The following is a 12,487-nucleotide window of genomic DNA, read 5'->3' on the forward strand; positions in this document are numbered from 1 at the left end:
TATGTGGATAATCAAATGGTTTGAATCACCACTGATAAATATAACAGCATATAAAAATTGATTCATATTTTAGAATATAACATGTTGAGTTATGTTTGTGAGTTTGACAAAGTAGTTTCAAAATCATGCATTTTAATGTTGAGTATTAAAAGTGAAGAATCAGCAAAATTAGCACAGCATGTAGTGTATTTGTCTTGCACACTGCTGACCCTAGTTTGAGCCCCAGCATCCCATAAGATTCTTTGTGCCCACCAGGAATGGTTCTTGAGCACAGAGCCAGAAAGTAACTTCAATCCTAATGGTCATATATTAATAAATAGTTTCCTTGAGTAATATGGAACAGGTATCACGCAATAAAATGTGGTGTACACTAAAACAGGGCAGATTTTAAAAGCAATTGAAAGAATATAAAATCTTGCATAGGGGCCGGAGCAGTGGTGCAAGTGGTAGAGTATTTGCCTTGCATGCTCGAAAGACCTTGCTTAGCTCCCCCAGAATATTATATGGTCCCCCAAACCAGGAGAGATTGCTGAGCGCATAACCAGGAACAATCCCTGAGCATCAGGGGTATGTCCCAAAAAGCAAAAAAAAAAAAAAAAAAAAAATCATGTATAACTTTATATAGCCAACCTACATTCTTGAACTCAATAATATTTAACCTGAACACTATTTTTTCTTATTCTTGTGACTTTAAATATGTTGTCTCTATAACAAACCATTCCAATTTATAATATATTGCCAAAATTTTTATATATAAGTATAATTAAGCTGCATTTTTAATATATTTTCCAGAGTTTTATATAATTCATTTGTTGAGCTAAAATATCTCTTCATCTCATCAATATAACTCATGGTTTTAACTTGCTTTGATTTCTCCCCTACTTCATATAATAAGAAAAAAGTAAAACACATTCATCATATGTATCAATTTGTATCCTTTATGTTCAGGATCCATTTAGTCTAAGATGAATATTTGCCTGAATAGTGTAAGATGATATACTTCCCATTTTGGGAAGATAATGCCTTTTCTTGAGGTATAATAAGCATGGCCTATCGTGTATACAATAAATTACTAACTTATGAATGAATTACTAACTTTTCTTCCTTAGAAGTTAGTGGACAAATTTTTAAAAAATGTATATTAAATTAATATTGCATGATAAACTAGAATTGATTAATTATACTTTTACCAAAATTAACAATATATTTATATTTAGAGAGAATAATAATCTTGAAATCATTAAGTTTTATTTACCTCTCCTGAATTATTTTACCAAATTTCTATTATACATTTGACTAAGAATTTTTATTCCAGAATAATCTGGTTTCTATGCTTTTAAAATTATTGATAAATAAACACTATGCTAAGTTATGTTCTCAAAAACTGGATTTCATAATTTTATGGAACAATAATAAAATTAAATTGTACTTTATAGCATGATATCCAGAAATTTAAGGTCAAAAAATCATTTCTAATGCTTGCTAACTTTATGCTAAAGCTTAAAAAGTACTGCATTTTCTATATCACTAGTCATAAGGGAGATGCAAGTCAAAACAACTATGAGGTGTCATCTCATGCCACAGAGACTGGCACACATCACAAAGAACAAGATCAGTGCTTGAAGGGATGTGGGGGAGAAAGAAACTTTCACTCACTGCTAGTGGAAATACCATCTAGTCCAGTCTTTCTGAAAAACAATATGTATTTTCCTCAAAAAACTGGAAATTGAGCTCCCATATATGATCCAACAATAACACTCTTAAGGATATACACTAGGAATACAAAAATACAATAAAAAATGCCTTCTGCACTCTTTTATTTATTGTGACACTATTTGCAAAAGTCAGAATCTGGAAAAAATCCAGAGACAGTACAATAGCTGAGCAGCTAAAGCAACTGTAGTACATATACACAGTGGAATATTATGCAGCTGTTAAGAAAATAAAATCATGAAATTTTTCTAACATGGATAGACATAAAAATAGTATGCAGTGTTAAGTAAGTCAAAGGGATATAGATTAATACAGAATAGTCATTAATCTGTGGGATTTCAGAAAAATAAAAGACAATATGGTGATAATACCCAGAAACAATGAAGATGAAGGCTAGAAAAAGCAGCTCACTGCACAGTGGTGAGCATAGTTAAATAAAATAACTACACTAAGAACTATAGAATGCCAGTCTTAAAGACAGGGAAGAGTGGGGGTGTAGGGAGATGGGACATTGGTTGTAGGAGTGTTGCACTTGTGAAAGGGATATAATTTTAATGATTAAAACCAAACTATGAACATGTTGGTAAACATGTTGCTTAAATAAATATATTATTAGGAAAAACAATTATGAAAGAAACAAACAAATAATAAATGAACAATAAAAAGCATAAGGCCCCAATAGTTCTTTTAAAGTAAAGCTGTTAGAAGCATATAATAAAATAGAATCATAAACATAAATTCAATTCTTAGAACACTATATATTTTTGATACATAATAGATATTATTGACTTTAAGAGTAAAATGAAATAGCATAAATCAGAAGACAATATTAAAAATCTTGTCCTAAATATAGTTTTTCCAGGTGAGGAAAAGTAATACAAAATTATTATATTGCAAACTATAAGCCTGATAAAAAGTTCTGTGAAAATTTAGACAGAGAAAGAAGGGTCCTACTAATGACCTTGGTAAGAAACAAACAATCAGAAAAACCACTGATCCAGAAAGTATGCTGCAAGGTAGCTTAAAGGAGTTCTTTAGAAAAAGAAAATCAGCCAGGAATAAGGAGGAACTGAATTACAGAAGCAATTGTGAAAAACTTTTCTGAGAAGCTTTGATTTCTTTTTCATTTTGGCTTTCAAGAGCATCTTGATAACAGCTTTTATGAAACTTATTTTAATTTATTCTGCAATTATTCTTTTAAAGTAAATAGAAAAAGGGAAATATTTTAATTGCAAGAGAAATTCTAAATATGAGATATTTGAAAAAACACATAAAACACATTTTCTATTTTTGTTTTTAATCAAAGGAAAAATAACATAAAATAAAAAATAATGAATAATGGCAGTTAATTTATTTCATGATTTTATACATAATAGAATCAATAGAGATAAAATAGAATACTCTTTAATTTTGTTAGAAATATCTTGTTAAATTTTTGGTTAATCACTGTGATAATTTCATTATCTAATAAGCAATCCTAAAATACTTTTGAACAATACTGACAATTCACTACCTTATAACAAATATGAAATAAATATTTTATAATACCAAGAAGGTAGAAGTTACTTAAAGGAAAAAATGTTGAAATCTAGGAAAGCAAGATGAGCAAACTCGCTTTAATATCAAATGATGTAAAGTAAATTTTGTCTTTTATTCTTCTCTGTTTTGTTTTGTTTGGGGGCCATATCTGGGAGTGATCAAGGGTTACTCCTGGCTGTGATCACAAGTCACTCCTGGAAAGCTCAAAGGACTATATGGGATGCCAGGGATCGAACCTGAGTCTGTCCTGGGTCAGCTGCAACCGCCCTACTGCTGTGCTATTGCTTTAGCCCTGTCTTTTTATTCTTAACCAAATTTACATTTATTGAAATATTGCAAATAAAATAGTTCAGAGTTATTTGCTATTCTCTATTACCCAGTAATAAAAATGTAAGGTTTTGAATATTCATAATATCTTTCAACAGTTAAGAATTAGTAATTTTATAATATTGAAATATGGCAGATGCTAATAAAACAATGTCATCAGCATAAATATCTAGCCACAGGTGTTTCAGAAGAAAGTCTTTTTTAATGCAAATAACTTATTGACAATTTTTGCAGCACACTTTGGATAGTTTATGAAAGTCTCAATAATTTATTAAGTGCAAAATATCCCAATGAAGAACAGTAAATACTTAAGGTTTAAAAAATATAAAAATAATTCTACTTAGAAATGTAGTTATATATATTGTATAGTTTTTCTCTCTACTTTTGATAAGAGAGTGGGTATAGTAGAGGTCATTTTGCAGGCTGTGCTGAGAACCCAAGATTTCTGATTAAAAAAAAAAACAAAAACAAAAACCTGAGCATGGTCAAGCAGTGGTATTCACTGGCCATCAGGGTCGCTGCAACTGGGTATGGTCCTGATGCTACACTGGGTGGTGTCTGGTGGCTCCGAGAGTGCATAGGATGTAACTGAGATCTTTACACTTGCAAAGCATACATACCCTTGAACCTACCCCTCTTCAGGGAGTTTTTTAAAATTATCTCATTTTATATCAAACCAATGTTTTCTTTCAAAAATATTTTAATTAAGCCAAAGATCTTTCCACATGAGTTTCATTTCTAGATAATGAAGTTACGAAATTACTGTATAAAATTGTTCAATTAAAAATAAAATCCACAAAATTAAAACATTTTTTATTTAATATTTTCAAGACATAAATGAAGAGAGTAAAGCAATCAAGAATGTAGAAATGACTGTCGTATTGACTTATTTTGGGGGGGTGATTATTTATTTTTTATTTTTATTATTATTATTTTGGAGAGTGATTGAATGCCTTTTGGAGGGAAGACACTTTCAATAATACTAAGTAATTATTTCTGGGTCTATTCAAAATAATTACTTCTAGCACTGCCAATAGTTACTATGCTCAATGCCAGAGGCTTAACAACCGTCACTGTGTTCAAGGTAAACGCCTTACTCCTTATTCTATATCTCTTGTTTCTTTAGACAGGCAGAAACATCTGCAGTGAGTCTAAGTTCTTAAAATTTTTCTTAAATAAATCACATCTTCACTATGATTTTCTAGTTATAAAGACAATTTATTCTTGTTTTCCCAATGCATAGTGTGGAGTTTTTAAACCCTGCCTCCCCAGCCATTATATGTGAGCATGTGTTCATGTGTGTGAATTATATGTATTTTAAATATATGGATTACTAAGAAAAGATTAAACCACAATACTACTGAAGAATTAATGTTAATAATGGACTAGTGGAAGATGTATTAAGATATTTGTTTACATTTATTTACATATGGTTTCATTTATTAAAATGAACGTTCATGATTCTAAATGAAAATAAAACTTTAAATTAAAAATGGATCATTGTAGTAGGCAATCTCTTAAAGATTAAAGGAAAGAAGTAAAGACTAAAGAATGGAGAGAGAGAAAGAAGTGAAGAAAGACAAATATATCATTAGTCTCAAGTATATAATCACATTCCTAGTGGGAAAGAATCTCACCTAAAATAGTAAATTTGTCAAATTGTATTTCAGTTTGAAAGGAAATACTAAAATCTCATATAGTGAACACCTACTAAAAATGTAAAATGCTGAATATTTGGAAAAAAATGCATTCTAGGTAAGAGAAATACAAAAATAAGTCAGTACAATTTTCAAAATGTGTATAATATCTCCTTAGTATCTAGGTTTCCATTTTATTAAGTAAATCTATTAATTAAGCATCTTATAAAATGAATGATATATATCAATATTCTTATATTTTGGAATTAAGAAATGATAAGAATGGAATTTAGTTCTCCATATGTATACCAAGTGCAAGTAAAAAAACAGATTATATGTTTTTTTTCTTATACTACTGACCATTTCATATATGAGTTTGCCTTTGTATTTAATATAGTCAAATGATAAACATTCAATTTTATTCTCACACAATGGTGATGGATTCTTACAAAATTTATATTTGAACTTCATTTTATGGAGATATATTAGAACATCTGTAATACAGTTTTTCCTAATAAGCATCTGAAACCAGAAGTCATATTAAAATCTATCATTGTTCTTAATATTTTTAGATTTTTTAGATGATAAAATATAAGTTGTGGGCCCACCATGAATGATTATGAAACTTGTATTTAAAATTGTGCCTTTTAATATGAAATTCCCCAAAGTAATAAATTTCTTGTGTCTACACCAGTGCTTCTGAAATAGTGGGGTGCGCCCCCAGGGCGGGCGCGAGGCTCCTTAAAGGCCACGTTTGACCTCGGCAAACACTGTCATACAAGCGAAGCCCCGTGTTTATGTCTCTGTATGTCTCTGGAGCTGAGAGTTGCTGTGTCCTGCTTCAAACCCCGCCTTGAAAAACTATGCATTGCAAAACGTGCTCATTGTAGCCATTAGTCCAGACATCACTTCTGATTAAAAAATCAACTCAAAATATTTTATATATTTTTGTTTTGCAGGTTAAGGTTGTTTTTTTAAATAAATATACTATTTACAGTCGCCGGGGGGGCGCAAAAAATGTTTTCTTCTTCCTAGAGGGGTATAAAAAATAATTGAGAAGTACTGGTCTACACAAATATGGAAACTTCTGGTTACCTAAAAATAGAAAAAGAAGAAAGAAGAAATTTCAGGCATGTTTAAAATGTCAGGGGAAATATAAGGATTTTGAATTTCCTTTGTTGAAAAGATGAACAATGTGCAGAAAAATCTGGCTTGAATGAAACATAGAGGAGTTTAATCTAGACAAGGTTAAACAAGTGGTTTGTAAAGTTGCTGTCAACTGGGCTCCATCTGGCCATGATTTTGCTGTTCTAAGAGCAGATTCTCTTTCAACTCAAGGTCAGCTTCAATGTAGTCTTAAAACCTCAACGGGAGTAAATTTGATTCTGTAGGAGCCTGGGGCTACTGCTTGTATTTTCTCTAGTTCTGTGTCTGTATCTGTTCCCAAATGCCCATTCAAATAATCATTCACATCTTATATTAATAACAGAACTCACAAGGTTAGACAAAGTTTCAGCACAAGTTCCCTGAAAAGACCATAATAAATTCTAAATAGATCCTATAGTCTTCAAAATCAAAACTCTTAATCAGCACTATTATTTACATTTCATTATTTTAAAAATATTTTTGTAGTGTGATTTGAGAAGGTTGAGATCAACATTTATCTGAATATGATGAAACTCATTTAATGATTTCTTTTATAATGTGACATAGTGGACTATTTTAAGTGGGAAATAGAATGAAAAGGCTTATTTAGAGAATATTGAAAAACACTTGAAAACTTATATGATGAATTAAATATGGAGGCAGGAAATTCATGAAATGTCAGAAACGTCATTTAGATTATTATCTAAATGTTATGTTTGTAATGAAATCATGACCCTCTTTTAAAATAAAAGTCCAGAGACAAAGCTGAATTTTTTAAATATTGATTAAATAAAAAAATTTAGCATGAAACAATGAAAAATTCTTGACCTTATATTACAAAATCATATTGCCATGCAGTGGGAGAAAGATGGAAGTGATTGAAGATCCAGACAATAAGTAACATAAGTACGCAGGAGGAGAAGGTATAGGTATTGGGGGGAGTACTGTAACCATTCCATATAAATTATAACAAAATTAATAAAATATACAATTATACATATATATCATTACTTTTTAACATGTCAACTAACTTAGATAAAATAATAAATAAATAAAAATAATGCTATTTGTATATTTAAACATATTTTAAGCATAGATATTAAAAATTGATTCTAAATTTTATTGATTTTAGAAAAACTAAGAAATAATAAAAAAACTATTTAAAATTTTTACCTTTAACTCTTGGTAGTTTTAAATCTGTACAAATAGCATATTTTAAGCATATTTAAGCATATTTTATTTAAGTATTAATCTGATAATCAGATCTGTGTGGTGCTGGAATAAAATAAGTTTCTCAAAAAAACATATTTGAAGGCTTAGAAGAAATCTTTTAGATATATGAACTTGAAGGAAAATCTTCAGTAAACCATAATGTGAAATCTGGGTAGATATAAAAAAATGAAACTGTAGTCTTATATACACTATGCATAAAATTAAACTGAATATGGATTAATGGTTTTGATACTAAAGATAAACCCACAGTATGTATTGAGAAAGATGTAGGCAGAGCACTCAATAATATTGATTGTAGGGTATTTTCAATAATGTTATGTCATTTTTAAAGATAAAAATAAAAAATAATGTATTTAAAAACAGAGTTTAGTGCAAGCAATAGGGTGGTTGCCTTGCATGCACTAACCTAGAATGGGCCATGGCTCTATCCCGTGGTGTCCCATATGGTTCCCTGAGACAGGAGTGATTTCTGATCGCATAGCTAGGAGTAACTCCTGAGTGTCACTGGGTGTGGGCCAAAAAGCAAAAGTAAATAAATAAATAAACAAATAAATAAATAAATACAAACAGATTTTAAAAATCCACATTGTGGGATGAACAAAGGCTAAAATTAAAAGACATTCTAATGAATGGAAGAACATATTTGTACCATATCTCATATATGTATAGATGTATATATGTATATACTCAATACTTATATATCCAATAATAAAATAAATGATGATATTAAAATGTCTAGAGTAATTGAATAGACACCTTTTCAAAGAAAAGCACAATATGGACATGGACAATAAATATATCCATTACACTGTTTATTAGCAGAGGCAGAGCAGTGGCACAAGTGGTAGGGCTTTTGCCTTGTATGTGATAACCTAGGGCGGACCATGGTTTGATCTCCCAGTATCTCATATTTCCCCCAAAGCTAGTAGCAATTTCTGAGTGCATAGCCAGGAGTTACCCCTGAGCATCACCAGGTGTGGCCCAAAAAGCAATATATATATAATTAAACTATATTATATTATTATATTATATATAGTTTATATATATAGTTTATTAGTAGAAAATTGCTACTAATAAGAAAACAATAAAAACAACCTATATCCTATATATAGTTGATTGGTATAATATAGTTATACTATAATGGGAATATGATGATAACGAATTCTCTGTGAATGTTGACATAGCAATTTGACTTCTTTTACAATGTAGATACACATCATTTTTTTTGCATCATGTAAGTGGTAAAAACTTCCAAGAGTATGTTGAATAACAGTGGTGAAAAATATTTTTTTCTTGTACCCGATCTTAGAAAAAATATTTTCAGATTTTTCACTATAAAATATCTGTGGTAAATTGTGTAATTTTGGCTTGTGTAATCCACAATCACAAGAGAGGGAGAGGGATTCCCATGTCCCAATCTGGGTTGGAGAAGAGACGCGGGTCCATCAGCAATTCCCATGCAGGAAATAATCCACACAAGGTTGGGAAGGAATAGCAGGCCAGAAACTCACACTGCAAGCTGTTCAACAAGCCAGCAATCCACCACATGGATCAATGAGGGCAGCATCCCCTCCAGACCTCCAAAACAGCCTTCATTGGGAAAACAAAGCCCTCCTCCAAGGGGAGGGGAAAAATCCAGATGAGAAGGCAATATTCTTTTAGCATGTAGAAGACAATATGAGAACCAATACAAAGGCCTCTTTCTTATAACAGGAGAGAAAAACCGATTAGTACCAAAAGTAAATGACCTGGGGGGGGCACACCCTGCGATGCTCTGGGGTTACTCCTGTCTCTGCACTTAGAAATCGCTCCTGAGAAGATGTCCTTTTGCTTTGGGAGCCAGGTGGCAGCTTACTGGAGCATAAGGGAGATTTTGGCTACTGAGGAGTTAAGAAGTGAGGGTAAAAAGGCTTACAGAACCATAGAACATGAATCATCTTGTTCTGTCTCACATTTATATGTCTCTCTACAAACTGAGAAAAGAAAAAAAGTGGATGAGGCCAGCGGTTTCAGGATTATAGATTGGAGATAAAAAAAAAAAAGGTCAGCCCTAAATACCAAAACCATTGTCAACAACAGTATAATCAAGAGACCCAAACTATTAACAAGCTGAACACAAAATGAACCTGTTAAACTAGAAGTCCAGGGGGCTAAGGTAGAGGTATGGGGTACATTCTGGAACTATGTTGTAGGGAGGTCAACACTGGTGGTGGGAACAGCCTTAATTCGCTGTCAGTATGTAACTGAAATACAACTGTGAAAGACTTGAATTTCACATTGATCTCAATTAAAAAAAAAAAGCAAATAAAAAAAATCACTCCTGGCAGGCTCGGAGGTCCCATATGGGATGCCGGGGTTTGAATCCAGGTCCATCCTGTTTCTGTAGCATGCAAGGCAAATGCCCTACCACTGTGCTATAAATCTGGCTTCTGTAGTAAATGACTTTAATTTTATATAGGACAGCTTCTTCTATCCCCATTTTGTTGATAGCTTTGAATCAAAATGGGTAATAGATGTTTCCAGATGCTTTTTTTATCTTTTGATATATTCATATTATTTTATATCCCTTTATATAAATATGTTATACTACATTGACTTAATTATGTGCATTAAACCATTCTTGAATGCCTAGGATAAATCTAGTTTGACCATGATGTATAATTGTTCAAATGCATTGTTGGATTTCGTTGCTAATATTTTGTTTCAGGTATATGTTTCTATGTTCATCATGGATAATTATACTTTTCTTTATTAATTATATCTCTCTGTGTGTGCTTCTATATCATTATTACTGGTCTTAAGTAAATTGAGAATATTTTTGTGTCTTTGACTCTGGATAGTCTGGGAAGATTAGGCCAGTTTTGAAGTTTTCAAACACTTTAGTAGACCGATCTAGGCTTTGACTATTGTCTTTAAGAAGAGGGAGGGAGATCTGAGAAATTGGTGGTGGGAATGTTGCACTGGTGAAGGGGGGTGTTCTTTACATGACTGTAATCATACAACTATAATCATGTTTGTAATCACGGTGTTTAAATAAAGATAATTATACAAAAAAGAAGATGTATGATTACTATTTTTAATTTCCTTATTATTAACTTGTTTATCTTAAGTTATGTTCTTCCTTTTGACTAAAGTCTTGTGACTATGTTCATTAAATACATATTACTTTTTTTGTATGATCTCTAATTTTATTGGCAACTTTTTCTTCATAGTAATCTCAGAAGATCTTTTGTTTTCCATGATAGTAGCTTAAAGTAAAGCAATTCGTTTTGCAAAGTAAAAGAATCCTTGTATCTTTTCTGTTTGGCTGAATTTTTGACCTGGTATTAATCACAGGGCACCATTCACCAACTTGAACTTAACCCATAAAATGCCTGTATCTTTTCTTAAGAACAATTGTGAAAAAAATGTTTTGAAATGTTTCTAATTTGTTTGTTAAATTGAGAAAAATATGTGAATAGAAATAACATGGATATCACAAAATACACAATAATCATTTTCTCACCTGGTTTTTTATGTTTATTACTAGGAAGTATAATTTTTAATATGTTTTTCAACGATGTCACTCTTTCACATCATGGTTTATATTTCTCATATTAGTGATACTAATGTATATTACATGTCACTAATGTATTTTCATTTTAATTGCTTTAAATAAGGACTGTAGTTACAAATTTGTTCATTGTCATGAAGTAGTTTAATGATATCAAAAATGTATTTATTTAAAAGTTACAATTAATCCCTTTTAATTGTTTATTTAATTGAAAAGCATTAATTTTTCTTTCTATATTTAAAGTGAATATTCTATTTAAGTCTTACAGTAAAAATCTCTTTATTTTAATATATTATATCTTTCAATTATATATTATATTATTAATAATATATTTTATTATATATTTTAAACTAAAGAGTCTTTTGTGTGTGTGTGTGGTTTTTGAGTCACACCCGGCAGTGCTCAGGGGTTATTCCTGGCTCCAGGCTCAGAATTTGCTCCTGGCAGGCACAGGGGACCATATGGGATGCTGGGATTCGAACCGATGACCTCCTGCATGAAAGGCAAACGCCTTACCTCCATGCTATCTCTCCGGCCCAAACTAAAGAGTCTTTACTTACAGAATAATTACCTATACCAAGATCATTACATTTTATACACTTAGAGTTTCTGTTCAAGTATCCTTCCACAAGATCCTAGATTCTTTCAGAAGACTTTACATTTAAAATCTAAACATCAAAATATTGACCATTCTAAATGATTACATTTATGTGATATAATTTAAATTGCTAAAATTGAAGACAAGTTGTATATACTTTTGCTACTTTATCAGCAAATTTTATCATGCTATTATAACAATTAAAAAAATTCTCACCTTTTTTGCTCTTATACACATTTTACTTGGGTTACAGACTAGGAAAATATATTAACCTAATATATATTTTAAATAAAAATTACATTTATAGTTCATAGAATTATATAATTCAATAATTAAAATATAAAGTACCTAATAAAGTGCAGGTAAAATAATAGAAATATTATAAATAAAATTTATGACAAATATGATAGTAAAAGTTGCATTAAATTCATATCACTATTAGTTATCATAAGACAAATTAATTCCACATAATGCTAGTGAAGACCTATTTAAGTACCTAAATTTAAATCTAGCAATACCAACTATAATAATTAAGCATTATTTTTTTGCATTTCTGGTCAATATATAAAATACTGCAGTAGTTTTGAGAACTATTTATAGTTACTTTTAAAATAAACCATAAACTCACTTATGAATGAATAATTTAAATCCAAAAACTAAATTATATATGTACAAATGGTTTTATGAGCAGGTTAGTGTCACCTTTATTCATTATTGACAGAACTACAGTTTATGAAGTTA

The sequence above is a fragment of the Suncus etruscus genome, chromosome 8 (assembly GCF_024139225.1).
Source record: "Suncus etruscus isolate mSunEtr1 chromosome 8, mSunEtr1.pri.cur, whole genome shotgun sequence".
In the NCBI taxonomy this organism is placed as follows: Eukaryota; Metazoa; Chordata; class Mammalia; order Eulipotyphla; family Soricidae; genus Suncus; species Suncus etruscus.